The sequence below is a fragment of the Ranitomeya variabilis genome, chromosome 2, assembly GCF_051348905.1.
Source record: "Ranitomeya variabilis isolate aRanVar5 chromosome 2, aRanVar5.hap1, whole genome shotgun sequence".
Lineage (NCBI taxonomy): Eukaryota > Metazoa > Chordata > Amphibia > Anura > Dendrobatidae > Ranitomeya > Ranitomeya variabilis.
Window position 1 is genome coordinate 202,522,745 of NC_135233.1, and position 27,708 is coordinate 202,550,452.

Below are 27,708 nucleotides of genomic sequence, written 5' to 3' on the forward strand. Positions count from 1 at the left end.
ATCAGCATTCCTTTCCCTGTACTGTCCCTCACTTCTTCAGGAATATCGCAGGGTCATACCATTGCCTTAGGTACCGCAGCTTCTTGACTGGCCAGACTAACTCGCTTCACGAAATTAGCTGCTACCATTTTGATTTTGCCCTGTATTCCTCCACTACTGTGTGACTGTCAGCCATAGGCCCTGGACAACTGGACTCTTCCCCTTGAGCATTGTGGGACTCAACTGTCCTGTCTGAGCTCCCAGCCCCCACTGCCTAAACCCAGCAAGCCCCCCAAACTACTCTAAGTTGGCCCCTCCTAACTAACTAGATCCTATTGGTCTATATAAATATTGTGCACTCCCTAGTGGGCTAAATCTATATTATGCGCTTCCCCTACATCTACACAATAAAATTATATATATATATATATATATATATATATATATATATATATATATATTACATTATAATAACATTATAAGACACATGAGGCATATCAGCTTTTACAGGAACATAGGGAAACATGAGCAGTGAGAGTGGGGCACAGACTAGCCCTCGCTCTTCCCCTACAAAACCTCTTTAAAAATATGAATTACCTGCATAAAAACACAACCTGAGGTTTCATGCTTGGAAGCTACAACATATTTGCCAATTCTCTCCCAGCAAACGGAGACACGCGTAACTTTAGGAAGAGTTGAATGGGCTGGATAAAAAGAAGAAAACAAGATGCCTCATGGCACAATAACTTCAAGATGGGTTTGTGACCCCAGGCTAGTGGAAACATCACAGAACTGTTCCCCTTAGGTGGTTATGCAGGGAGCAGGCATAACACATGAGTCCGTGTATGGTGTAGATCCAAGTGCATGAAGAATCAGCTGCAGCAGAAGCTCAGGAGCTTGTGATGTCTGGGCAACCATGCAAAGTACCTAAAATAAAGTATGGGGGAAACACTGAGCCTTCAGCATTACTGGTTGAGGATGTACAGATGAAATGAAAAAAGGATCCAACAGGATGTAGAATAGGTGAGTAATTTATTGCTAAAAAGTTACCGAAGGGTAAAAACAACATACAGGCATGAAATGGGTGGCAGAGCATGCATGGAGTGTATTTCAACAACGGATCAGCATCTTCATAAAGCTATCTTCATTCCAACCAAATTTCCTCTACCGGTATCACTCAAGGCTCAGTATTTTCCTCAAGACTTTATTTTAGGTTGAGTTGGTTGCCAACCCAGAAAGCATTTTTTCCCAACAATTTCTGTACTGTGATACTAAGCCTCATGTCTACAAGTGGGGAATTGATGGGACGTGACCTGAAAAGAAGTTGTTGTGAGCAAGGGCCTTCACATGGCCCAATCTCCAGAAAACACTTTAGACAAGTTTGCAAGCAGGAATTCTTGGGTTAGACTGAAAGGTGGCTAAAGGATTTTGGGTCCCATTTTTTTGCTGTTAATGTAAAATTCATATAAAAATACTTTTTATATTATGTGATAAACAGAAGTCTACATTTGGACCTGCAGGGTAACGGCAAGATGAATTTTCTGCTTCTTATTATAAAAATGTGAGTATTGTTAGTTTGTTAGTAAAAATCAGCGCAATGTGGGTGACCGTACATGTTAGTTTCAAGTTCCATAATCCATTGTTTATATGATTCTGCTTTCACAACACAATCCAGAGATGTAATATCACTTCTCTTGAAATTTTGTTTAGCTGGAACTCAAAAAGTTGGACCTAATTCAATTCTTATTACAGCATGATCTAAAAAATAAGTTCTGAGGTGATTATTACTAACAGGATGTGATTAGTAGAATATCCACTGGAATCTTCAGTAATGACGTTTATTACAATATCACAATGAAATGCATTTCTGCATTGCCTTCATCTGACCACAATGCAGTTACATGTATGTACTTAAATATGTTGTCTCTTTTCAGACAATGTTCTGTCCCAGCTGTAGTGAAAAAATAATAAACTTATACTCATCAGTAGTCGTTGCATGTAAGTGTTCATTCCTGATAATTTATCGATTACAGTACCTATCTGTTTGACTATGTAAGGAACAGTATATCCCTGGATATTATATTAATGGGGTAAGGTGCCACTATGGAATTGCAATTTGAACATGTCAGAGCCTCCATCATATGATTATGTGTGCAAAGTCCCTGCCTTAGGACAGCAGCCTCTGTTCTCCTTTTTGTACTGATTCTACTGAAGATTTTTTAAATTGCATCAATAAAAAGGATTTTAATGGGCTTAATATACTCTCTTGTTCTTTGATTTGTATTAAATTCCTTGAGGGATCTAGTTTTCAAAAAGGGGTCATTTGTTGGGGGTTTCCACTGTTTAGGCACATCAAGGGCTCTCCAAACGCAACATGACACCAGTAGTCCATGCCTTCAAAATCTGGGTTCCAGAGCATCACTCCTTTCTTTCTTGGGTGCTTCTACTGCCACCTTGCCTACTGAACTTTCTGCTTCTTTTTCTGTGCCGCCAACCATCACCTTTACCCCAACCTTGTGCACGGATCAGGAGATCACGTGCCGAAAAACACGGAGGATTCGTCATCGCAAGGAGAAAGTGCATTGCTCATCAGCGGGACCGGATCGGAGACATCTCGCGCCGCCGCCAAGGGATCTTCCAGGCACCTTCCTCCAGCGCACACAGACTGATAAGTTAACCTGTTATATTCTTTTGCATTTGACTTTCCCCATCTTCCAGTCTACATCCTTTACCCCCCTGCTTGTACCATTACTGTTTCTATATATAAAGAACCTTTTAACCCTTGCTCTGCCTCCTGTGTGTCACTGCAGCCTATGCACCTGCTAGCATTCTACACAAACACACCTAACTAAACTAAGGTACAGCTGACAATCTGCTGCTCACTCACAACGAAAAAGCTTCCAAATGATTGAGGATGGCAGGCACTTGGGTAAACACCCGCAAGTTAGACCAGATTGAGCAGCAGAGCTTTCAATCAAAATGCTGACAGCCCAGAATGCACCAGGATCAGTTTGGATGACTGGACTGTCACTCACAAAACAGACAGTCCAGCACACACCATATCCCATAAGTCGGCTGAGCTGTCATTCGTAGCGTACCTAGGTAACATAGTAACATAGTTAGCAATGCCAAAAAAAGGCATTTGTCCATCCAGATCAGCCTATATTCCGTCAGAAGAAATCCCCAGATCTACATCCTTCTAAAGAACCTAATAACAGTAAGATACAATATTGTTACGCTCCAGGAAGACATCCAGGCCTCTCTTGACCCCTCAACTGAGTTTGCCATCACCACCTCCTCAGGCAAGAAATTCCAGATTCTCACTGCCCTAACAGTATAGAATCCTCTTCTATGTTGGTGGAAAAACCTTCTCTCCTCCAGACGCAGAGAATGTCCCCTTGTGCCCGTCACATTCCTTGGTATAAACAGATCCTCGGAGAGATACTTGTATATAGGTCACAGTCAGTAATGAAACTGTGACACATCTATTCATTTTGATCCTGAATTACTCATGACATGTAATTTACATAATCTAAAATATCATCTATTATCTAAAATAGACTGGACTATCCTGAAGAAGCACTCTCATCTTGTCGCACAATACCAGGTTTTGATGGCCTGACATGTGTGATCTAGTAGAATTGGTATAAAGCTCACCCAAATGTTGATACATTGTTTACTGGCTTACCTTCGACTTCACTTCCACTCCATCCTCCTTATCATGGAGAGTTTTTCCAAAATTAAAAATATAAGGGCCTAGATCTTTTCTTCTGAAGGCTATGGTTCCCATAGGCAATGGATGAGTCTCTCAAAAATTAAAGTGTACAGAGGCTAAAAAAATTAATATACGTTGAAAATTATCTTTTATGGGGCAGGTACCAACAATGAAGCATAAAGTCTTTAAAAGCTCTTGAAGAAAAGTCCCAATAAGTATAATGTTGGACTGCGCAAAACAAAAGATGATACCCTGGACAAAACCAGTAGGACAAAGCACTAACTTGGACATTATACATGAGGTGTGCTGTTTTATGAACTTTTAAATTATCGTAAAGCACTATGATCAATCTCTTTGTGTCCTGTAAAAGCAGGTCAGGAGGATTAGTGCCCTTGATCCTATGTATTGTGGAGGAGCGGACGCCAATTCTAAATATTACTAGATGGTGGCCCGATTCTAACACATCGGGTATTCTAGAATATGCATGTCCACGTAGTATATTGCCCAGCCACGTAGTATATTGCCCAGCTACATAGTATATTGCCCAGTCACGTAGTATGTTGCCCAGTCACGTAGTATATTGCCCAGCCACGTAGTATATTGCCCAGCCACGTAGTATATTGCCCAGCCATGTAGTATATTGCCCAGTGACGTAGTATATTGCCCAGCCACGTAGTATATTGCCCAGTGACGTAGTATATTGCCCAGCCACGTAGTATATTGCCCAGCCACGTAGTGTATTGCCCTGCCACATAGTGTATTGGCCAGCTACATAGGATACAGCACAGCGACGTAGGATATTGCACAGAGCCACATAGTATATTGCACAGCTTTGTAGTATATTGCCCAGCCTTGTAGTATATTGTCCAGCCTTGTAGTATACAGCAGAGCCACGTAGGATATTGCCCAGTGACAGGTCCAAAAAATAAAAAATAAACATACTCACCTAACGATCCGAGGGCCCCTTGTAGTGTATCATACTCACCATTCTTGTCGCTGCTCCTCCGCGTCCCGCCTCTCCTCTACCTGGGATCCTGTGCAGATGGTAGTGCTCGGCTTCAGGAAAATGGCCACGGGATGCCGCGCGTGCGCAGATCGAGATCGCGGCGGCCATTTTCCTGAAGCTGAGTTCCATTGCAAGTGGCAGGGCTGGTGGGAGCAGGACCTATGAAGACGTCGCGGTCACATGACCGTGACGTCACGGCAGGTCCTTGCCGCACACCAGCCCTGGGACGGGACCTCACCGCAAGCTGACGCTTGTAATGGAGCGGTCCGGAGAGCGTGGCGAGGAGCGAGAAAGGCGGCGGAGGGTAAGTATAGCAGGTTTTTTTTATTTATTTATTATTTCTAACATTACATTTTGTACTATTGATGCCGCATAGGCAGCGTCAATAGTACAAAGTTGGGGACACACAGGGTTAATAGCAGCGGTGACGGAGTGCGTTACCCGCGGCATAACGGGGTCCATTACCGCCGGCATTAACCCTGTGTGAGCGGTGTATGCTGGCGCCGGTGTTATGATCCCAGTGGCTTAGGATCACAAATCTAACCAGCTAAGTCAGAGATAATAGGACAAGCTCTGGGGATGGGGTAACTGGACTGACCGCAAACCTGATCCTAACCAAACACACTAAAGGTAGCCGTAGAATGTTTCCTGAAATCCTAGACGTCTCTTCACGGCCTGAGAAACTGACTACACCTAGAGATAAAGTAAGACCTCTCTTGCCTCAGAGAAATAACCCCAAAGATATAGAACAGCCCCCCACAAATAATAACGGTGAGTTAAGAGGAAAAGACAAACGCAGAGATGAAACAGGTTAAGCAAATGAGGCCCGCTAACACTAGATAGCAGAAAATAGCAAGGGATCTGTGCGGTCAGTAAAAAACCCTATACAAAAATATCCACGCAGAGAATGCGAGAACCCCCACACCAACTAACGATGTGGGGGGAGCAACTCAGCACCCCAGAGCTACCAGCAAGCAGAGAAATCACATATTAGCAAGCTGGACAAAACTCATAATATTCTAGGAAACATATTGAACATAGATGAGCAAAAATAAGCAAACAGAACTTAGCTTCTCATGGAGAGACTGATAACGGATGTAGACAGGAGCAATCAGAATAGCACTGAATACAATGACAGCAGGCATAGACTGAGAGTCCAAGTGAGCTTAAATAGAAAACCAGCCCACAGATAACGAGACAGCTGATGCCAGTCACAAACCTGCAGAAAGACAGCACTCACACAGTACCACTTGTGACCACAAGAGGGAGCCCAGAAATAGAGTTCACAACAGTACCTCCCCCTTGAGGAGGGGTCACCGAACCCTCATCAAGACCCCCAGGGCGATCAGGATGAGCCGCATGGAAGGCACGAACCAAATCGGCCGCATGGACATCAGAGGCGACAACCCAGGAATTATCCTCCTGACCATAGCCCTTTCACTTAACTAAATACTGAAGCCTCCGTCTGGAAATACGAGAATCCAAGATCTTCTCCACCACGTACTCCAATTCGCCCTCAACCAGCACCAGAGCAGGAGGCTCAACAGAAGGAACCACAGGCACCACATACCTCCGCAACAAAGACCTATGGAACACATTATGAATGGCAAACGATGCTGGGTGGTCCAAACGAAAAGACACCGGATTAAGGATTTCCAAAATCTTATAAGGACCGATGAAGCGAGGCTTGAATTTAGGAGAGGAAACCTTCATAGGAACATACCGAGAAGACAGCCATACCAAATCCCCAACACGAAGTTGGGGACCAACACCGCGACGGCGGTTGGCAAAGCGCTGAGCCTTCTCCTGTGACAACTTCAAATTGTCCACCACATGGTTCCAAATCTGCTGCAACCTATCCACCACAGAATCCACCCCCGGACAGTCAGAAGGCTCAACCTGACCCGAGGAAAAACGAGGATGAAAACCAGAATTGCAGAAAAAAGGCGAAACCAATGTAGCAGAACTAGCCCGATTATTAAGGACAAACTCGGCCAATGGCAAAAAAGTCACCCAATCATCCTGATCAGCAGAAGCAAAACATCTCAAATAAGTTTCCAACGTCTGATTAGTTCGCTCGGTTTGGCCATTCGTCTGAGGATGGAAGGCCGACGAAAAAGACAAATCAATGCCCATCTTAGCACAAAAAATCCGCCAAAATCTGGACACAAACTGGGATCCTCTGTCAGACACAATATTTTCAGGGATGCCATGCAAGCGAACCACATTCTGAAAAAATAAAGGAACCAAATCGGAGGAGGAAGGCAACTTAGGCAAGGGCACCAAATGGACCATTTTGGAAAAACGATCACACACCACCCAGATGACAGACATTCTCTGAGAGACTGGAAGATCTGAAATAAAATCCATGGAAATGTGCGTCCAAGGCCTCTTCGGGACAGGCAAAGGCAAAAGCAAACCGCTGGCACGAGAACAGCAAGGCTTAGCCCGAGCACAAATCCCACAGGACTGCACAAAGGAACGCACATCCCGCGACAAGGAAGGCCACCAGAAGGACCTAGCCACCAAATCTCTGGTACCAAAAATCCCAAGATGACCTGCCAACACCGAAGAATGAACCTCGGAAATAACTCTGCTGGTCCATCTATCTGGGACAAACAGTCTCTCTGGTGGGCAACGGTCAGGTCTATCAGCCTGAAATTTCTGCAGCACTCGTCGCAAATCTGGGGAAATGGCAGACAAAATCACTCCCTCTTTGAGGATACCAGTCAGCTCTGAAACTCCCGGAGAGTCAGGCACAAAACTCCTAGAAAGGGCATCAGCCTTCACGTTCTTCGAACCAGGCAGGTACGAGACCACGAAATCGATACGGGAGAAAAACAACGACCAACGAGCCTGTCTAGGATTCATGCGCTTGGCAGACTCTAGATAAATCAGATTTTTGTGATCAGTCAAGACCACCACACGATGCCTAGCTCCCTCGAGCCAATGTCGCCACTCCTCAAATGCCCACTTCATAGCCAACAATTCCCGATTACCAACATCATAATTCCGCTCGGCAGGCGAAAACTTTCTTGAAAAGAAGGCACAAGGCTTCATTACAGAGCCATCAGAGCTTCTCTGCGACAAAACAGCCCCTGCTCCAATCTCAGAAGCATCCACCTCGACCTGGAAAGGAAGAGAGATATCAGGCTGACATAATACTGGAGCTGAAGAAAACCGGCGCTTCAGCTCCCGAAAGGCTTCCACTGCCGCAGGAGACCAATTAGTCACATCAGAACATTTCTTGGTCAAATCCGTCAAGGGCTTAACCACGCCAGAAAAATTAGCGATGAAGCAACGGTAAAAACTAGCAAAACCCAAGAACTTCTGAAGACTCTTAACAGATGTAGGCTGAGTCCAGTCATGAATAGCCTGGACCTTGACTGGGTCCATCTCAATAGTAGAAGGAGAAAAAATAAAACCCAAAAAGGAAACCTTCTGTACTCCGAAGATACATTTTGAGCCCTTCACAAATAAGGCATTAGCACGCAGGACCTGAAATACCATCCTGACCTGCTTCACATGGGACTCCCAGTCCTCAGAAAAGACCAAAATGTCATCCAGATACACAATCATAAATTTATCCAGATATTTTCGGAAGATGTCATGCATAAAGGACTGAAACACAGATGGAGCGTTAGAAAGCCCGAATGGCATCACCAGGTACTCAAAATGGCCCTCGGGCGTATTAAATGCTGTTTTCCATTCATCCCCCTGCTTAATACGCACAAGGTTATACGCACCACGAAGATCTATCTTGGTGAACCAACTGGACCCCTTAATCCGAGCAAACAGATCAGATAATAATGGCAAAGGATACTGAAATTTGACCGTGATTTTATTTAGAAGACGATAATCTATACAAGGTCTCAGAGAACCATCCTTCTTGGCCACAAAAAAGAATCCTGCACCAAGAGGGGAGGAGGACGGGCGAATATGTCCCTTCTCTAAAGACTCCTTTATATAACTCCGCATTGCAGCATGTTCTGGTACAGACAAATTAAAAAGTCGTCCCTTAGGGAACTTACTACCAGGAGACAAATTTATAGCACAATCACAATCCCTGTGAGGAGGCAGGGCACCGGATCTGGGCTCATCAAATACATCCTGGTAGTCCGACAAAAACTCAGGGACCTCAGAAGGAGTGGAAGAAGCAATTGACACCAAAGGAGCATCGCCATGAATCCCCTGGCAACCCCAACTTGAAACAGACATAGCTTTCCAATCCAGAACTGGATTATGGGCCTGCAGCCATGGCAGACCCAAAACGACAACATCATGCAGATTATGCAGCACAAGAAAGCGAATCACCTCCTGATGTACAGGAGTCATGCACATGGTCACTTGAGTCCAATACTGAGGCTTATTCTCAGCCAATGGTGTAGCATCAATACCGCTCAGTGGAATAAGAAATTCCAAAGGCTCCAGGACAAAACCACAGCGCCTGGCAAACGACAAATCCATCAGGTTCAGGGCAGCACCTGAATCCACAAAAGCCATAACCGAGTAGGATGACAAAGAACAAATTAAAGTAACAGACAAAATGAATTTAGGCTGTATAGTACCAACGGTGACAGATTTAGCGATCTTTTTTACGCGCTTAGAGCATGCTGAGATAACACGAGTTGAATCACCACAGTAAAAGCACAACCCATTTTGACGTCTATGATTTTGCCGCTCAATTCTGGTCAGAATTCGGTCACATTGCATAGACTCAGGTCTCTGTTCAGAAAACACCGCCAGATGGTGCGCAGATTTGCGCTCCCGCAAACGCCGATCAGTCTGAATGGCCAAAGCCATTGAGTCATTCAGACTTGCAGGCGTGGGGAACCCCACCATAACATTCTTAATGGCTTCAGAAAGACCTTCTCTGAAGTTTGCAGCCAGGGCACACTCATTCCATTTAGTAAGCACCGACCATTTCCGAAATTTTTGACAATACACCTCAGCTTCATCCTGGCCCTGAGAGAGAGCCAGCAAGGCCTTTTCTGCCTGGTTCTCAAGATTAGGTTCCTCATAAAGCAATCCAAGCGCCAGAAAAAAAGCATCCACATTCAGCAATGCAGGATCTCCCGGCGCCAGGGAGAAAGCCCAATCTTGAGGGTCGCCACGTAACAGGGAGATAACAATTCTAACTTGCTGAGCGGAATCACCAGAGGAACGAGGTCTCAAAGAAAGAAATAATTTACAATTATTCTTAAAATTCAGAAACCGAGATCTATCTCCAGAAAACAACTCAGGAATAGGTACCTTTGGCTCAGACATAGGACTGTGAACAACAAAATCCTGAATGCTTTGCACCCTTGCAGCAAGATGATCCACACTAGAAGTCAGACTCTGAATATCCATGTCTGCAGCTGAACTCAAAGCCACCCAGAGATTAAGGGGATGAGAGAAGCTGGACAGACTGCAGCAAAGGGAGAGGAAAAAAAAAAATTGTACTCAGGACTTCTCTTATCTCACTTCTGCGATGCATTAAACACTTTTGCGTCCTGCTGTACTGTTATGATCCCAGTGGCTTAAGATCACAAATCTAACCAGCTAAGTCAGAGATAATAGGACAAGCTCTGGGGATGGGGTAACTGGACTGACCGCAAACCTGATCCTAACCAAACACACTAAAGGTAGCCGTGGAACGTTTCCTGAAATCCTAGACATCTCTTCACGGCCTGAGAAACTGACTACCCCTAGAGATAAAGTAAGACCTCGCTTGCCTCAGAGAAATAACTCCAAAGATATAGAACAGCCCCCCACAAATAATAACGGTGAGTTAAGAGGAAAAGACAAACGCAGAGATGAAACAGGTTAAGCAAATGAGGCCCGCTAACACTAGATAGCAGAAAATAGCAAGGGATCTGTGCGGTCAGTAAAAAACCCTATACAAAAATATCCACGCAGAGAATGCGAGAACCCCCACACCAACTAACGATGTGGGGGGAGCAACTCACCACCCCAGAGCTACCAGCAAGCAGAGAAATCACATGTTAGCAAGCTGGACAAAACTCATAATATTCTAGGAAACATATTGAACATAGATGAGCAAAAATAAGCAAACAGAACTTAGCTTCTCATGGAGAGACTGATAACGGATGTAGACAGGAGCAATCAGAATAGCACTGAATACAACGACAGCAGGCATAGACTGAGAGTCCAAGTGAGCTTAAATAGAAAACCAGCCCACAGATAACGAGACAGCTGATGCCAGTCACAAACCTGCAGAAAGACAGCACTCACACAGGACCACTTGTGACCACAAGAGGGAGCCCAGAAATAGAGTTCACAACACGCCGGGCAGTGAGTGCGGGGAGTAAGGAGCGGCCATTTTTTTCTGGACTGTGCGCGTCGCTGATTGGTCGCGGCAGCCATGACAGGCAGCTGCCGAGACCAATCAGCGAACGAATAACGGTGACAGAAGGACAGACGGAAGTGACCCTTAGACAATTATATAGTATATACTGTATTTATAATGGTTAATTTCCACCTCAGGAGTTTAACACTTTCAACATCTAGATATGATATATAATTTCATATGAGGAACTGAGGTTGGTGAAATATGTAAGTGATGTCACATTTGCAAGTACTTTTCTGTGATCTGCGCAGATATGAATAGAAATGTAGTGAGTGAGGAAAGTCATTAGTCACTGCACAACTAACGTCCTACACACATTTCATTCCGTGCTTTTCAACAAATGTCATGGTATGTACCAGCTGCATCTTAATTTGATTGCTAATTTTAGACCTAGGTGCACATTTAGAAGCAATTTTAAAATTATAAACTCAAAAACTAAGGGTAAAAAAACACCAATATGCCAACTGCTGGCTAAACACATCCTAATCTGCTCTAATAAAGTACTGTACAGTATATAGACATGTCCCTGCTGCTTGAGATGGTATTCCTTGCACATGGTCACAATTGAATAACAGATGCATGGTGATTATGGCCCAGGAAGTTGGCAAGTGGAACCTCTGAATAGCAGATGTGGAGGCAACGATGCGCAACTTGATAAATGCCTTTTTGATTGAATGTCTTCACCCAGGGCCTTTTCCAGAATATCTTCATTTATTGGTCCTGAATTATAAGGTTCTCTTAACTCCCTTTTGCACATTTTGACTTCTTGCCTAGAATTTTTTGTTGGATTTTTTTTGCCTGATTATTTTCTGGTCCAGTCCGTTTTGTGGTTCTGTAGTTGGCAGTTTATGATTCATGAATTCTTGTATTTTGCTAGGAGAAGGATTTGTTCATATTTCTACCATTTTCCTAACAATCTTATCACTGAATTCAGGAATATTGTAATGAAAGTACAGAAATGTTGGTAATTTTTATATAAACGTTTATCTGTAATACCATATGTAAAATATTTTTACATTATATTTAAAAGGAACCAGGTTTTCCCCATATTAAGTGTGGTCACCACTTGCACGCCCTCTATTACAGCATCATTAAATGATATATATATATATATATATATATATATATATATATATATATATATATATATATATATATCTCCGCACAAAAAATTCAAACAATTGAATTTTATTACACTTACCGACGGGTGGTCCGGTCTAATGGGTGTCTCTGGTCTCTTCTTGTCTTAAGATTGCCTTCATATATATGCGTCGTACATCATCCATGCGATGCATCAGCTGCACCAAGCAGGGAAGGAGGACAATGATCGTAAGAAAAGAGGAAGTGTTGGATCAAGACCAGAGATGCCCATTGGACTGGACCACCCTGTCTGCAAGGATAATAAAGGCTATTCTTTTAGCCCTGCAGAGCGATTTTGGGATATATATATATATATATATATATATATATATATATATATATATATATATACATATATATTCCACATTTCAGAAAGTTGTAACAGAGATGTCAGGTCCTGGCCGCACCTTATATGGGGAAGGCCTGGGGACAGGTTCGCTTTCAATCAATAGTGAGAAATTTCTATAAGATACTCTACGTTCATCATGTAGATGGAAAACACTTAAAACAGACTTAAAAAAAAAAAAAAAAACATTGTTTTTTGTTCAAATCTGGTGAGTGGAATTTTGACTGATCTTATTTAATAACAGGAAGTCAATTAGCAGACTGGTTTACCAGAATTCTGGAGGATTATTCTTTGAGCCCAGGCTCTGACATAATAATGAAGACCAAAGATACAACAGAGGATACTTTAGAACTAGTGATGAGCGAGTGTACTCGTTGCTTGGGTTTTCTCGAGCACGCTCGGGTGGTCTCCGAGTATTTGGTAGTGTTCTGAGATTTAGTTTTCATCGCCTCAGCTGAATGATTTACAGCTTATACCCAGCCTGAGTACATGTGGGGGTTGCCTGGTTGCTAGGGAATCCCCACATGTAATCAAGCTGGCTAGTAGCTGTAAATCATGAAGCTGCGGTGATGAAAACTAAATCTACGAACACTAACAAATACTCGGAGGTCACCCGAGCATGGTCTGATAAACCCGAGCAACGAGCATACTCACTCATCACTATTTAGAACCAAACAGGTACTTAATAGTGATGAGTGAGCATTAAAATGCTTGGGTGCTCATTGCTCACTTTGAGGACTTTGATCTGCTTGGGTTCCCGACTCAAGTAAAGAGTATAATGTAAGTCAATGAGAAACTCATGCATTTTTTCGGCAGACCCTCCCAGGAGGTCTGACGGGCATTAAAATAGCTGAAATGGATGGATATAACACTCAACTGGGATGGGAATAGGAAGGGGAGGATGCCTGGATGGATCTCTGACTACTAGGCCACTGCTGGGAACAATGTTGTCAGAGTATTATGCAACTTTTAGGGACTGACCACAAAACATACTAAACCGAAGTTAAAATGGATTTTTACAGGAAAAAAGGTTAGGAAACATTCTTTCCAGTATACTGACTTGTTTATAAGGTAAATAGAAAAGAGAGAAAAAGAAAATGCCTTATCCACCCCTTAGGCTATGTTCACACATAAAGTTTTCACACTTTCTCATTGAATTCAATGGTGGAAAAAAACAGCAAAAACGCTCAAAGAACTGACATGATTCTTCTTTCAAAAATGCAGCAGTTTTCAATTTCAGTAAGCAAAAAAAAGGAATAAGGAATCATGTACATGAGATTAGGGTTGAGCGAAATGGATCAGTCATTTTCAGAAATCGCCGACTTTTAGGCAAAGTCGGGTTTCATGAAACCCGAACCGATCCTAGTGTGGGATCGGCCATGCGGTACACGATCAGAGCGCCAAAGTCGAGTTTCGTATGACGCTGTTACCGCCGTTTTTCATCCAATGAAGGAGGACGCAGAGTGTGGGCAGCGTGATGACATAGGTCTCTGTCCCCACCATCTTAGACAAGGGCATGGCAGTGATTGGCTTGCTGTCTGCAGCGTCACAGGGGCTATAAAGGGGCATGCACGCCGACCGCCATCTTACTTCTGCCGATCTGAGCATAGGGAGAGTTTGCTGCAGTTAGTCAGAAGAAGGGACAGAGTTAGGGAGGAAATATAAACCCCCAAACCGCTTGTGCTGGAGCGATTTTCACTGTCCCACACCACCTTTTTGTGCAGGGACAGTGGAGGTCGTATTTTAGTGCAGCAGCTGCATAGCTGTGTGCACGGTGCTGTGCAAACCAACTGCTTTTTTCAAAGCAAAAATCCTGTTGCTCCTTTCTGCACAGTTACCTGTCTTGTTTATTTGTCCACACTTTTTTGTTCTGAAGTCAGGCGAACTCAGTTGAGGGGTTCAGGAGAGGCCTGGATGTCTTCCTGGAGCATAACAATATTGTATCATACAATTATTAGGTTCTGTAGAAGGACGTAGATCTGGGGATTTATTATGATGGAATATAGGCTGAACTGGATGGACAAATGTCTTTTTTCGGCCTTACTAACTATGTTACTATGTTACTATGTTACTAAGTCCTTTTTATTGCTGCCATACTTGTCCTGAGATCATTGTAGGGACTAGGGAGCGTGTTATTGCAGTATTTTTTTTTTTTTTTTATAATAATTACAGCCACTTTCTGCCACGTTCATAGTGTTGTGTTATACCACTGTGCCAGAGTTGTGGTTCAGTTTCTCCCCCCAAAAGTGAGATAGTAATTCTCACACAGCTTATATTCTGCTGTACTGCTAGTGTGTCGTATATCAGGCAGCCACTTTCTGCCACTTTCATAGTGTTGTGTTATACCACTGGGCCAGAGCTGTGGTTCAGTGTCTCCCCCCAAAAGTGAGATAGTAATTCTCACACAGTTTATATTCTGCAGTACTGCTAGTGTGTCATATATCAGGCAGCCACTTTCTGTCACGTTCATAGTGTTGTGTTATACCACTGGGACAGAGTTGTGGTTCAGTGTCTCCCCCCAAAAGTGAGCTAGTAATTCTCACACAGTTTATATTCTGCAGTACTGCTAGTGTGTCATATATCAGGCAGCCACTTTCTGCCACGTTCATAGTGTTGTGTTATACCACTGGGCCAGAGTTGTGGTTCAGTGTCTCCCCCCAAAAGTGAGATAGTATTTCTCACACAGTTTATATTCTGCAGTACTGCTAGTGTGTCGTATATCAGGCAGCCACTTTCTGCCACGTTCATAGTGTTGTGTTATACCACTGGGCCAGAGTTTTGGTTCAGTTTCTCCCCCCAAAAGCGAGATAGTAATTCTCACACAGTTTATATTCTGCTGTACTGCTAGTGTGTCATATATCAGGCAGCCACTTTCTGTCACGTTCATAGTGTTGTGTTATACCACTGGGACAGAGTTGTGGTTCAGTGTCTCCCCCCAAAAGTGAGCTAGTAATTCTCACACAGTTTATATTCTGCAGTACTGCTAGTGTGTCATATATCAGGCAGCCACTTTCTGCCACGTTCATAGTGTTGTGTTATACCACTGGGCCAGAGTTGTGGTTCAGTGTCTCCCCCCAAAAGTGAGATAGTATTTCTCACACAGTTTATATTCTGCAGTACTGCTAGTGTGTCGTATATCAGGCAGCCACTTTCTGCCACGTTCATAGTGTTGTGTTATACCACTGGGCCAGAGTTGTGGTTCAGTTTCTCCCCCCAAAAGCGAGATAGTAATTCTCACACAGTTTATATTCTGCTGTACTGCTAGTGTGTCATATATCAGGCAGCCACTTTCTGCCATGTTCATAGTGTTGTGTTATACCACTGGGACAGAGTTGTGGTTCAGTGTCTCCCCCCAAAAGTGAGATAGTATTTCTCACACAGTTTATATTCTGCAGTACTGCTAGTGTGTCGTATATCAGGCAGCCACTTTCTGCCACGTTCATAGTGTTGTGTTATACCACTGGGCCAGAGTTGTGGTTCAGTTTCTCCCCCCAAAAGTGAGATAGCAATTCTCACACAGTTTATATTCTGCTGTACTGCTAGTGTGTCATATATCAGGCAGCCACTTTCTGCCACGTTCATAGTGTTGTGTTATACCACTGGGCCAGAGTTGTGGTTCAGTGTCTCCCCCCAAAAAATGAGGAAGTCTGGTGGAAGAGGCCGTGGGCGGGGGTTGCCAGCTAGTACTAATGGTGGTGGTGGTGCTGCATCTGGTGGTAGTGGCAAAAGCACAGTAGCACCTAAGGCTGGAGGTGTTGAGCCTACGTCATCATCTGGCTACACAAGGCCTCGAAGGCTCCCTTACCTGGGAGTAGGAAAACAGCTTTTAAAGCCGGAGCAGCAGGAAAAAGTTTTGTCTTTCCTTGCTGACTCAGCCTGTAGCTCTTTCGCCCCCTCTTCCCAAAGTTCAAAATCTAAGAGCTGCCAGTCGTCAGTGGATGCTTCCGGTCCGGAAAAAGACGTTTCCTTGTGTCCTTCTCCCAAACCAAAAGTGAAGGATGTGTCAGGCGACACTACAGGTTACTCCATGGAGCTCTTTACCCATACCGTGCCAGGGTTAGAAAGGGAAATTGTACACTGCCCATTACAAGAAGAATCGGACATAGAGTGCACTGATGCACAGCCACAGCTAGATTATGATGCTGTTCCATTGACTCAGATCACTGCATTGACCTCGCAGTTTCCTGAGCCAGAATCTGACCCTGATGAGACTATGGTGCCCTGTCCCGAATGCTATAGCACCGGCTTACACGGTGACACTGAGGAAGGTGAACATGACATTGTGGAGGAGGAGGTGATAGATGACCCAGTTCTTGACCCAGATTGGCAGCCATTGGGGGAAGAGGGTGCCACTGGCACTAGCTCACAAGCGGAGGAGGGTTATCCGCAGCAACACCAATCTACATCGCAACAGCTGTCATCAGCCAGGCCCGTATCAGGCCCAAAACGTGTGACAAAAACAGTTTTAGGACGACATGGCCAACCGCTGAAAGTTGCACAGCATGCAATGCCTGAAAAGGAATTCCATAGTAGGAAGAGTGCAGTGTGGCATTTTTTTGACCAAGATCCCAATGATCAGTCTAAAGTGATCTGTAAGAAATGCTCAAAGACCTTTAGCAGAGGGAAGATTCTTCAAAATTTAAATACAAAGTGCATGCGTAGACATTTAACCAGCATGCACTTGCAAGCCTGGACTAATTACCAAACGTCCTGTACCGTTGGTGCACCTGGTCAGAATGAAGGTAGTCAGCAACACTACATTGCTTCCCTCACTGTAAGCCCACTGGTTCGGACACCACCAGCAGCAAATGTGGAGGGATCGTCGCAAGGCCAAAGCAGGCAGGGAATACAGAAGGTTATTGGTAGGAAGCACTGTATGTAGGCCAACATCACCAACTGTCTCTCAATCCGCCATGTCCACCACCACCGCTAGTTCCACCATCTGCAGGTCTCCTGTTCAGCTCACCCTAGAAGAGACTCTCGTGAGGAAAAGAAAGTACTCATCCTCTCATCCGCGTACACAGGGTTTGAATGCCCACATTGCCAGATTAATCTCGTTAGACATGATGCCCTGCCGGTTGGTCGAAAGCAAAGCTTTCAAAGACCTGATGGCCTAGTACCACGCTATGACCTACCCAGTCGCCACTTCTTTGCGAGAAAAGCCATCCCAGCCCTCCACCAGCATGTCAAAGACTGCATTGTCCATGCACTGAGGCAGTCTGTCAGTGGAAAGGTGCACCTCACCACAGATGCATGGACCAGTAAGCATGGCCAGGGATGTTACGTGTCCATCACGGCGCACTGGGTTAATGTGGTGGACAGCCATAGTGGGACAGTTCTGCCTAGCCCACGGTCTAGGAAACAGTTGGCAGTAGGCGTTCGACACCCCTCCTCCTCCTCCTCCAGAAGCGACAGCTCGTCCACAGAGCGCAGTCACCTGGCAACTCCATCCGCAGCTGCCAGTGTTGCACACGAGGTGTCTCATTATGGAACAGTTAGTGGTAAGCGTCAGCAGGCTGTGTTGGAAATGAAGTGTTTGGGCGACAACAGACACACCGCGGAAGTACTGGCCGAGTTCTTGCAGCAAGAAAGTGAGTCATGGCTGGGCAGTGTACATCTTGAGGCAGGCAAGGTAGTCAGTGATAACGGAAGGAATTTTATGGCTGCCATAGCCCTTTCACAACTTAAACACATACCTTGCTTGGCTTACACTTTGAACCTGGTGGTGCAGTGCTTCCTGAAAAATTATCCGGAGTTACCATCCCTGCTCCTGAAGGTGCGAAAACTTTGTTCGCACATCCGCCGGTCGCCCGTACACTGCAGCCGTATGCTGAACCATCAGCGATAGCTAAATCTTCCACAGCAATGCCTAATTATAGATGTTGCAACAAGGTGGAACTCCACACTCCACATGGTTCAGAGGCTGTGTAAACAGAGGCGTGCTGTCATTTATTTGTGGGAGGATACGCATACACGGGCAGGCATGTTATGGTTTCCAATGGCAAGGAAACATCAGAAGCATAGAATAAACGGACAAGCTCTCGGGTGATGGAAACTAGAGCTGACCGCGATGCTAAACCTACACACCACACTAGAAGTAGCCAGGAGGCATTCCTGCGTTGTCTCTAGATGCTGCGCGCCAGCCGGAGAACTAACTACCCCTGGTAAAAGAAAACACAGTCCTGGCTTGCCTCCAGAGAATGTCCCCACAGGAGATAGCAGCCCCCCACATATAATAACGGTGAGAGCAGATGAAAAGACACACGTAGTATGAAAGCAGATTTAGCACAGAGAGGCCCGCTAACTAAATAGCAGAAAGATACAACAGAGGACTTCGCGGTCAGCTGCAAAACCCTTCAAAACACCATCCTGAAATTACCTTAACTCATGTGACAACTCATGCCACTGGAGTGGTAATTTCAGCCCAACAAGAGCTTCCAGCTGCAGAGATTCACATAAGTGCAAACTGGACAAAACATACAAAAATAGACTTAAGGACTAAAGTGTCCAACTTAGCTGAGCAGAAAACTGGGAGCAGGAACATGCAACAGAATCACTCTGGATACATTGATGGCCAGCATTAGAATGACTGAGGAGCAAGGTTAAATAGGATACTCCCACATCCTGATAGGAACAGGTGAACTGAGAAGGCAAAGCTTGCAGGACACCAGTACCACAAGAGACCACCGGGGGAGCCCACGAACCGAATCACAACAGTACCCCCCCTTAAGGAGGGGGCACCGAACCCTCACAAGAACCACCAGGGCGATCTGGATGAGCCCTATGAAAGGCACGGACCAAATCAGAAGCATGAACATCAGAAGCTGTAACCCAAGAATTATCCTCTTGACCGTAGCCCTTCCATTTCACCAGATATTGAAGTCTCCGTCTGGAAACACGGGAGTCCAAGATTTTCTCCACCACGTACTCCAATTAACCCTCAACCAGCACAGGAGCAGGAGGCTCAACAGAAGGCACAAGTGGTACCTCATACCTCCGCAATAATGACCGATGGAAGACATTATGGATAGCAAAGGATGCTGGGAGGTCCAAACGAAAAGACACAGGGTTAAGAATTTCCAAAATCTTATAAGGACCGATGAACCGAGGCTTAAACTTAGGAGAAGAGACCCTCATAGGGACAAAACGGGAGGACAACCACACCAAGTCCCCAACACGAAGACGAGGACCAACACGACGATGGCGATTAGCAAAACGTTGAGTCCTCTCCTGGGACAACTCCAAATTGTCCACCACCTGCCCCCAAATACGATGCAACCTATCCACCATGGTTTCCACTCCAGGACAATCCGAAGACTCCACCTGACCAGATGAAAAACGAGGATGGAACCCTGAATTGCAAAAGAAAGGGGAGACCAAAGTGGCAGAACTGGCCCGATTATTAAGGGCAAACTCAGCCAACGGCAAAAAGGAGACCCAGTCATCCTGATCAGCAGACACGAAACACCTCAAATAAGTCTCCAAGGTCTGATTAGTACGTTCTGTCTGGCCATTAGTCTGGGGATGAAATGCAGACGAAAAAGACAAATCAATGCCCATCCTGGCACAAAACGCCCGCCAAAATCTGGACACAAACTGGGATCCCCTGTCGGAAACGATATTCTCCGGAATACCATGCAGCCGAACCACATTCTGAAAAAACAGGGGCACCAACTCAGATGAGGAAGGCAGCTTGGGCAAGGGCACCAAATGAACCATCTTAGAAAAGCGGTCACACACCACCCAAATGACGGACATCTTCTGAGAAACAGGGAGATCAGAAATAAAATCCATAGAGATGTGTGTCCAAGGCCTCTTAGGAACAGGCAAGGGCAACAACAACCCACTAGCCCGAGAACAACAAGGCTTGGCCCGAGCACAAACATCGCAAGACTGCACAAAAGTACGCACGTCCCGAGACAGGGAAGGCCACCAGAAGGACCTAGCCACCAAATCTCTGGTACCAAAAATTCCCGGATGACCTGCCAACGCAGAAGAATGAACCTCCGAGATGACTCTATTGGTCCACTAATCCGGCACAAACAATCTACCAGGTGGACAACGATCAGGCCGATCCGCCTGAAACTCTTGTAAAGCACGTCGCAGGTCTGGGAAGACAGCAGACAATATCACCCCATCCTTAAGTATACCCGTAGGTTTAGAATCACCAGGGGAATCAGGTTCAAAACTCCTAGAAAGGGCATCCGCCTTCACATTCTTAGTACCTGGCAGATACGAAACCACAAAATTAAACTGGGAGAAAAACAACGACCAGCGCGCCTGTCTAGGATTCAGACGTCTGGCCGACTCAAGATAAATCAAATTTTTGTGATCAGTCAAGACCACCACCTGATGTTTAGCACCCTCAAGCCAATGACGCCACTCCTCGAATGCCCACTTCATCGCCAAAAGCTCCCGATTACCGACGTCATAATTTCGCTCGGCGGGCGAAAATTCTCGAGAAAAGAACGCACAAGGTCTCATCACTGAACAATCTGAACTTTTCTGCGACAAAACCGCCCCCGCTCCGATCTCGGAAGCATCAACTTCCACCTGAAAAGGAAGAGAAACATCAGGCTGGCACAACACCGGAGCAGAAGAAAAACGGCGCATAAGCTCCCGAAAGGCCTCCACAGCAGCAGGAGACCAATCTGCAACATCAGCACCCTTCTTAGTCAAATCAGTCAAAGGCCTGACAACGCTAGAAAAACCAGTTATGAATCGACGATAAAAGTTAGCAAAGCCCAAAAATTTCTGAAGGCCCTTAAGAGAAGTCGGTTGCGTCCAGTCACAAATAGCCCGAACCTTCACAGGATCCATCTCAATAGAAGAGGGGGAAAAAATGTACCCCAAAAAAGAAATCTTCTGAACCCCAAAAACACACTTTGAACCTTTAACAAACAGAGAATTGGTCCGCAAAACCTGAAAAACCCTCCTAACTTGTTGAACATGAGATTCCCAGTCATCCGAAAAAATCAAGATATCGTCCAAATACACAATCATAAATTTATCCAGATATTCACGGAAAATATTGTGCATAAAAGACTGAAAGACCGAAGGGGCATTTGACAGACCAAAAGGCATTACCAAATACTCAAAATGGCCCTCGGGCGTATTAAATGCGGTTTTCCACTCATCCCCCTGCTTAATTCGCACCAAATTATACACACCGCGAAGATCAATCTTAGAGAACCACTTCGCCCCCTCAATGCGAGCAAATAAATCTGTCAGCAATGGCAAAGGATACTGATACTTGACTGTGATCTTATTCAAGAGTCTATAATCAATACAAGGTCTCAAAGAACCATCGCTTTTAGCTACGAAAAAGAACCCCGCTCCAAGAGGAGACGAAGAAGGACGAATATGTCCCTTTTCCAAGGACTCCCTAATATAGTCTCGCATGGCAGCATGTTCAGGTACAGACAGATTGAATAGACGACCCTTAGGAAATTTACTGCCAGGGATCAAATCTATGGCGCAATCGCAATCTCTGTGAGGAGGAAGAGAATTAAGAGTAGATTCCTCAAAAACCTCACGATAATCAGACAAAAACTCAGGAATTTCAGAGGGAATAGATGAAGCAATGGAGACCAAAGATGTGTCCCCATGATTTCCCTGACATCCCCAGCTTAGTACAGACATTGTTTTCCAGTCAAGGACTGGGTTATGAGTTTGCAACCATGGCAATCCCAGCACCAACACATCATGTAGATTATACAGTACAAGGAAGCGAATCACCTCTTGATAGTCTGGAGTCATACGCATAGTCACTTGTGTCCAGTATTGTGGTTTATTACTAGCCAATGGTGTAGAATCAATACCCTTTAAAGGTATAGGAACTTCCAGAGGCTCTAGATCAAACCCACAGCGCCTGGCAAAGGACCAATCCATAAGACTCAAAGCGGCGCCAGAATACACATACGCATCCGCAACAATAGAAGATAACGAACAAATTAGAGTTACAGACAAAATAAACTTGGACTGCAAAGTGCCAATAGCAGAGGATTTATCAACTTTCTTTGTTCGTTTAGAGCATGCTGATATAACATGAGTAGAATTTCCACAATAGAAGCACAAATGATTTTTGCGCCTATAAATCTGTTGTTCGCTTCTGGACAGAAAGCTATCACATTGCATACTCTGTGGTGCCTCTTCAGAAGACACCGCCAACTGGTGCACAGGTTTGCGTTCCCATAAACGCCGATCAATCTGAATTGCCATTGTCATGGACTCATTCAGACCAGTAGGCGCAGGAAACCCCACCATGACGTCTTTTACAGCATCAGAGAGACCTTCTCTGAAAATTGCCGCCAGAGCGCACTCATTCCACTGAGTAAGCACAGACCATTTTCAAAATTTTTGGCAATATATTTCGGCTTCATCTTGCCCCTGAGAGAGGGCTATTAGGGCTTTCTCAGCCTGAATCTCCAAATTTGGTTCCTCATAAAGCAACCCCAAAGCCAGAAAAAACGCATCCACATTGAGCAACGCAGGATCCCCTGGTGCCAATGAAAATGCCCAATTTTGGTGGTCACCCCGCAGTAAAGAAATAACAATTTTTACTTGCTGGGCAGGATCTCCAGCAGAATGAGATCTCAGCGAAAGAAACAATTTACAATTGTATTTAAAATTTAGAAAACAAGATCGATCTCCAAAAAAAAACTCCGGTATAGGAATTTTAGGTTCAGACCGAGGAGCATGTAACAAAAAATCTTGTATATTCTGAACTTTAGAGGCAAGATTATTCAAATTGGTAGCCAGACTCTGGGGATCCATATTTCAACAGATAAAGTCTGAGCCATTCAGGGGTTAAGAGGAGAGGAAAACAGGAGACTGCAATTAGAGCTGAAGTGCAACTTCGGAGGAAGGAAAAAAAAAAAAAAAAAAAAAAGGTTTCACACAGTTCCTTTTCTCTCCTGCTTCAGCCTATAGATTAAACATAGAGGCTGGCCATACTGTTATGGTTTCCAATGGCAAGGAAACATCAGAAGCATAGAATAAACGGACAAGCTCTCGGGTGATGGAAACTAGAGCTGACCGCGATGCTAAACCTACACACCACACTAGAAGTAGCCAGGGGGCATTCCTGCGTTGTCTCTAGATGCCGCGCGCCAGCCGGAGAACTAACTACCCCTGGTAGAAGAAAACACAGTCCTGGCTTGCCTCCAGAGAATGTCCCCACAGGAGATAGCAGCCCCCCACATATAATAACGGTGAGAGCAGATGAAAAGACACACGTAGTATGAAAGCAGATTTAGCACAGAGAGGCCCGCTAACTAAATAGCAGAAAGATACAACAGAGGACTTCGCAGTCAGCTGCAAAACCCTTCAAAACACCATCCTGAAATTACCTTAACTCATGTGACAACTCATGCCACTGGAGTGGTAATTTCAGCCCAACAAGAGCTTCCAGCTGCAGAGATTCACATAAGTGCAAACTGGACAAAACATACAAAAATAGACTTAAGGACTAAAGTGTCCAACTTAGCTGAGCAGAAAACTGGGAGCAGGAACATGCAACAGAATCACTCTGGATACATTGATGGCCAGCATTAGAATGACTGAGGAGCAAGGTTAAATAGGATACTCCCACATCCTGATAGGAACAGGTGAACTGAGAAGGCAAAGCTTGCAGGACACCAGTACCACAAGAGACCACCGGGGGAGCCCACGAACCGAATAACAACACAGGCAGTTGGATGGCAGACATGGAGTTGTCTGGTGTGCAGTGGTCGAAGCTGCAAGACCTCTGTCAAGTCCTTCAGTGTTTTGAGGAATGCACACGGCTGGTAAGTGCAGACGACGCCATCATAAGCATGAGCATCCCACTTATGCGTCTGCTGATGCAAAGTTTGACGCACATTAAGGAGCAGGCGTCTGCAGCCGAGGAGGGAAACCTTGATGACAGTCAGCCATTGTCTGGTCAGGGAACTGTCCAGGACGAGGTGGCAGACGAACAGAATGAGGAGGAGGAGGATGGGGCTGAATATGTATGGGAGGAGGGAGCTTCTCAGGGGGCAATAGAAACTGGTGCCTTTGCAAGGTCTGTTACAGGTTTCTTGCGGGACACTTGTGATGTAGATTTGCAAGAAAGTGCTCCTCAACCCAGCAGAAGCAGTGAATTGACACCTGGAACATTGGCCCACATAGCTGAGTATGCCTTGCGTATCCTAAAAAGGGACCCCCGCATTGTCAAAATGATGACCGATGACGATTACTGGTTGGCCTGCCTACTGGATCCACGCTACAAAGGGAAATTGCAAAATATCATGCCACATGAGAACCTAGAGCAAATATTGGCTACCAAACAAGCAACTCTTGTAGACAGTTTGGTTCTGGCATTCCCAGCACACAGCGGCGGTGATGGTTCTCACACGAGCCGTAGGGGGCAACATGGCAGAGGTGCTAGCGGTGCAGAAATCCGAAGTGGCGTTGGACAGAGGGGTTTTATGACAAGGTTGTGGAGTGATTTTTCAATGACCGCTGACATGATAGGGACAGCTGCATCGATTCAAAGTGACAGGAGACAGCATTTGTCCAGTATGGTTACAAACTACTTTTCCTCCCTTATCGATGTTCTCCCCCACAGGTCATTCCCCTTTGATTACTGGGCATCTAAACTAGACACCTGGCCTGAATTGGCAGAATATGCATTACAGGAGCTCGCTTGCCCTGCTGCCAGTGTGCTATCAGAAAGAGTCTTCAGTGCTGCTGGTTCAATACTGACAGAAAAAAGGACACGTCTGGCTACCCAAAATGTTGATGATCTAACCTTCATTAAAATGAACCAATCATGGATTTCAAATTCTTTTGCCCCACCTTCTCCTGCTGACACATAGCTTTCCTTTAAAAAGGTCTTGCTTTTGGACTCCTCTTACTGACTGCTCCAATTCCTCCATTTGCTGCTGCTGAATGTCCACCATAGGCCATTTTTAACACCTCCCTAAATGGGCTGACTCCCCCCATGGGCCGGTGGTCACCACTTGGCGCAAGCACCCTTGTGAGTGCCATTTGCCTGGACAGTTGGGTGTGCCCACTTTTGGCCGATGGCACTGGCACAGGGTCCCTCATCGTACCATTAAGTGTCTCTGGTGGTGGGGGTGTACACCCAATGTCAGACACACCGTCGTAATATGAGGGGCCCTGGGCCAGTACCGCCGCCCACGAGAGAGTGTTCCCCCCCAGCTCAAACAGTGCTCCACCGCTGTTTAGTCGGTGCTGTTAAATCCTTCAATGGCACTGCCAATACAAATTGAGAGATGATAGTAAATATATACAGGGACCATGCCCTCCATTTTGACCTGTGAATACTGTGTGCGAACTACCACTATCTGGTACTCAGCAGAGGAACCCACCCCTGTACGTTGCTTTGCCACCTGTTTATTTACGAGCATTTTTTTTGCAGACATTTAGCCCGCTTTACTATTTAGGCCAACGTACTGTGTCAGACACTTATTCCAGTTGTCCTCCACCGAACAAAGCAGTGCCACCAGTTTACTCCTGTTACCAGTTTAGAACTGCATTGAGCTAACTTTTTTATTTTAGGCCTAGTAAGTCTGTCTGCGCCACTCCTAGCAATCATCTTCCGCTGACCAAACCAGTGCTGCCTGTATACCCCTGTTACCCATTTTAAACTGCATTGAGCCAACTTTTTTATTTTAGGCCTAGTAAGTCTGTCTGCGCCACTCCTACTAATCATCCTCCGCTGACCAAAACAATGCTGCCTGTGTACCCATTACCCATTTTGAACTGCATTGAGCCTACTTTTTTTTTTTAGGCCTAGTAAGTCCATCTGCGCCACTCCTAGCAATCGTCCTCCGCTGACCGTTAAACCATTGCTGCCTGTGTACCCCTGTTACCCATTTTAAACTGCATTGAGCCAACTTTTTTATTTTAGGCCTAGTAAGTCTGTCTGCGCCACTCCTACTAATCGTCCTCCGCTGACCAAAACAATGCTGCCTGTTTACCCGTTATCCATTTTGAACTGCATTGAGCCTACTTTTTTATTTTAGGCCTAGTAAGTCTGTCTGCGCCACTCCTAGCAATCGTCCTCCGCTGACCAAACCAGTGATGCCTGTGTACCCCTGTTACCCATTTTAAACTGCATTGAGCCAACTTTTTTATTTTAGGCCTACTAAGTCTGTCTGGGCCACTCCAGTCCTGACAATCGTCCTCCGCTTAACAACGCTCTGCCGCCTGTGTACACCTGTAACCAATTTTAAACTGCATTGAGCCAACTTTTTTAATTTAGGCCTACTACATGTGTCTGTCTGCGCCACTCAATACAGCTGTCCTTCACTGCACAAAGCAGTGCCTCAATTTGCAGCCGATATCACATATTAAAGTGCATTTGGCCTACTAGTTTGGTTGGGCCTACTAACAGTGTCTGCCGCTCCTTGGTATTCTCCTGTGTTTTTCTCCTGAGCTTCAATCTTCATGCTTTCGGCCTATAGGAATTTTAAAACTGCATTTGGCCTACTGGTTTGGTTGGGCCTACTAACGGTGTCTGCCGCTCCTTGCTGTTCTCCTCCACTGAACAAAGCAGTGCTGCCTGTTTACTCCTGTTACCAATTTTGAACTGAATTTAGCCTACTTTATTCTTTGGGCCTATATCTGTGTTTCCTCCTCATCCTTCCCATTGCCCAGCCACTGCTAGATGAGTCTGCCGGTACATTGACCCAGACCACTACATTCCCCTTGTACTCTACATAGCCAGTATCTGACCCTGCAGAAAGTCTGGTTCCCTGTTATGACCCCAATGGCAGAGGGTCTCAGAAATAAATACTAAGTCTGCAAACACAAAAAAACAGCTCATAGGGCAGTGGTAACTGGGCTGACCGTATATCTAATCCTAGCACCACAAATAGCAGCAGCTGGGGAACGTGCCTACGTTGGTTCTAGACGTCTCGCGCCAGCCGGAGAACTAACTAGCCCTAGAAGGGAAAAGATAGACCGTTCTTGCCTCCAGAGAAAAGACCCCAAAAGTTGGATACAAGCCCCCAACAAATAATAACGGTGAGGTAAGAAGAAAAGACAAACGTAAGAATGAACTAGGTATTTAGCAAAGAGAGGCCCACTGACTAATAGCAGAATATAGTAAGATGACTTATACGGTCAGCAAAAACCCTATCAAAATTTCCACGCTGGATATTCAAGAACCCCAGAACCGT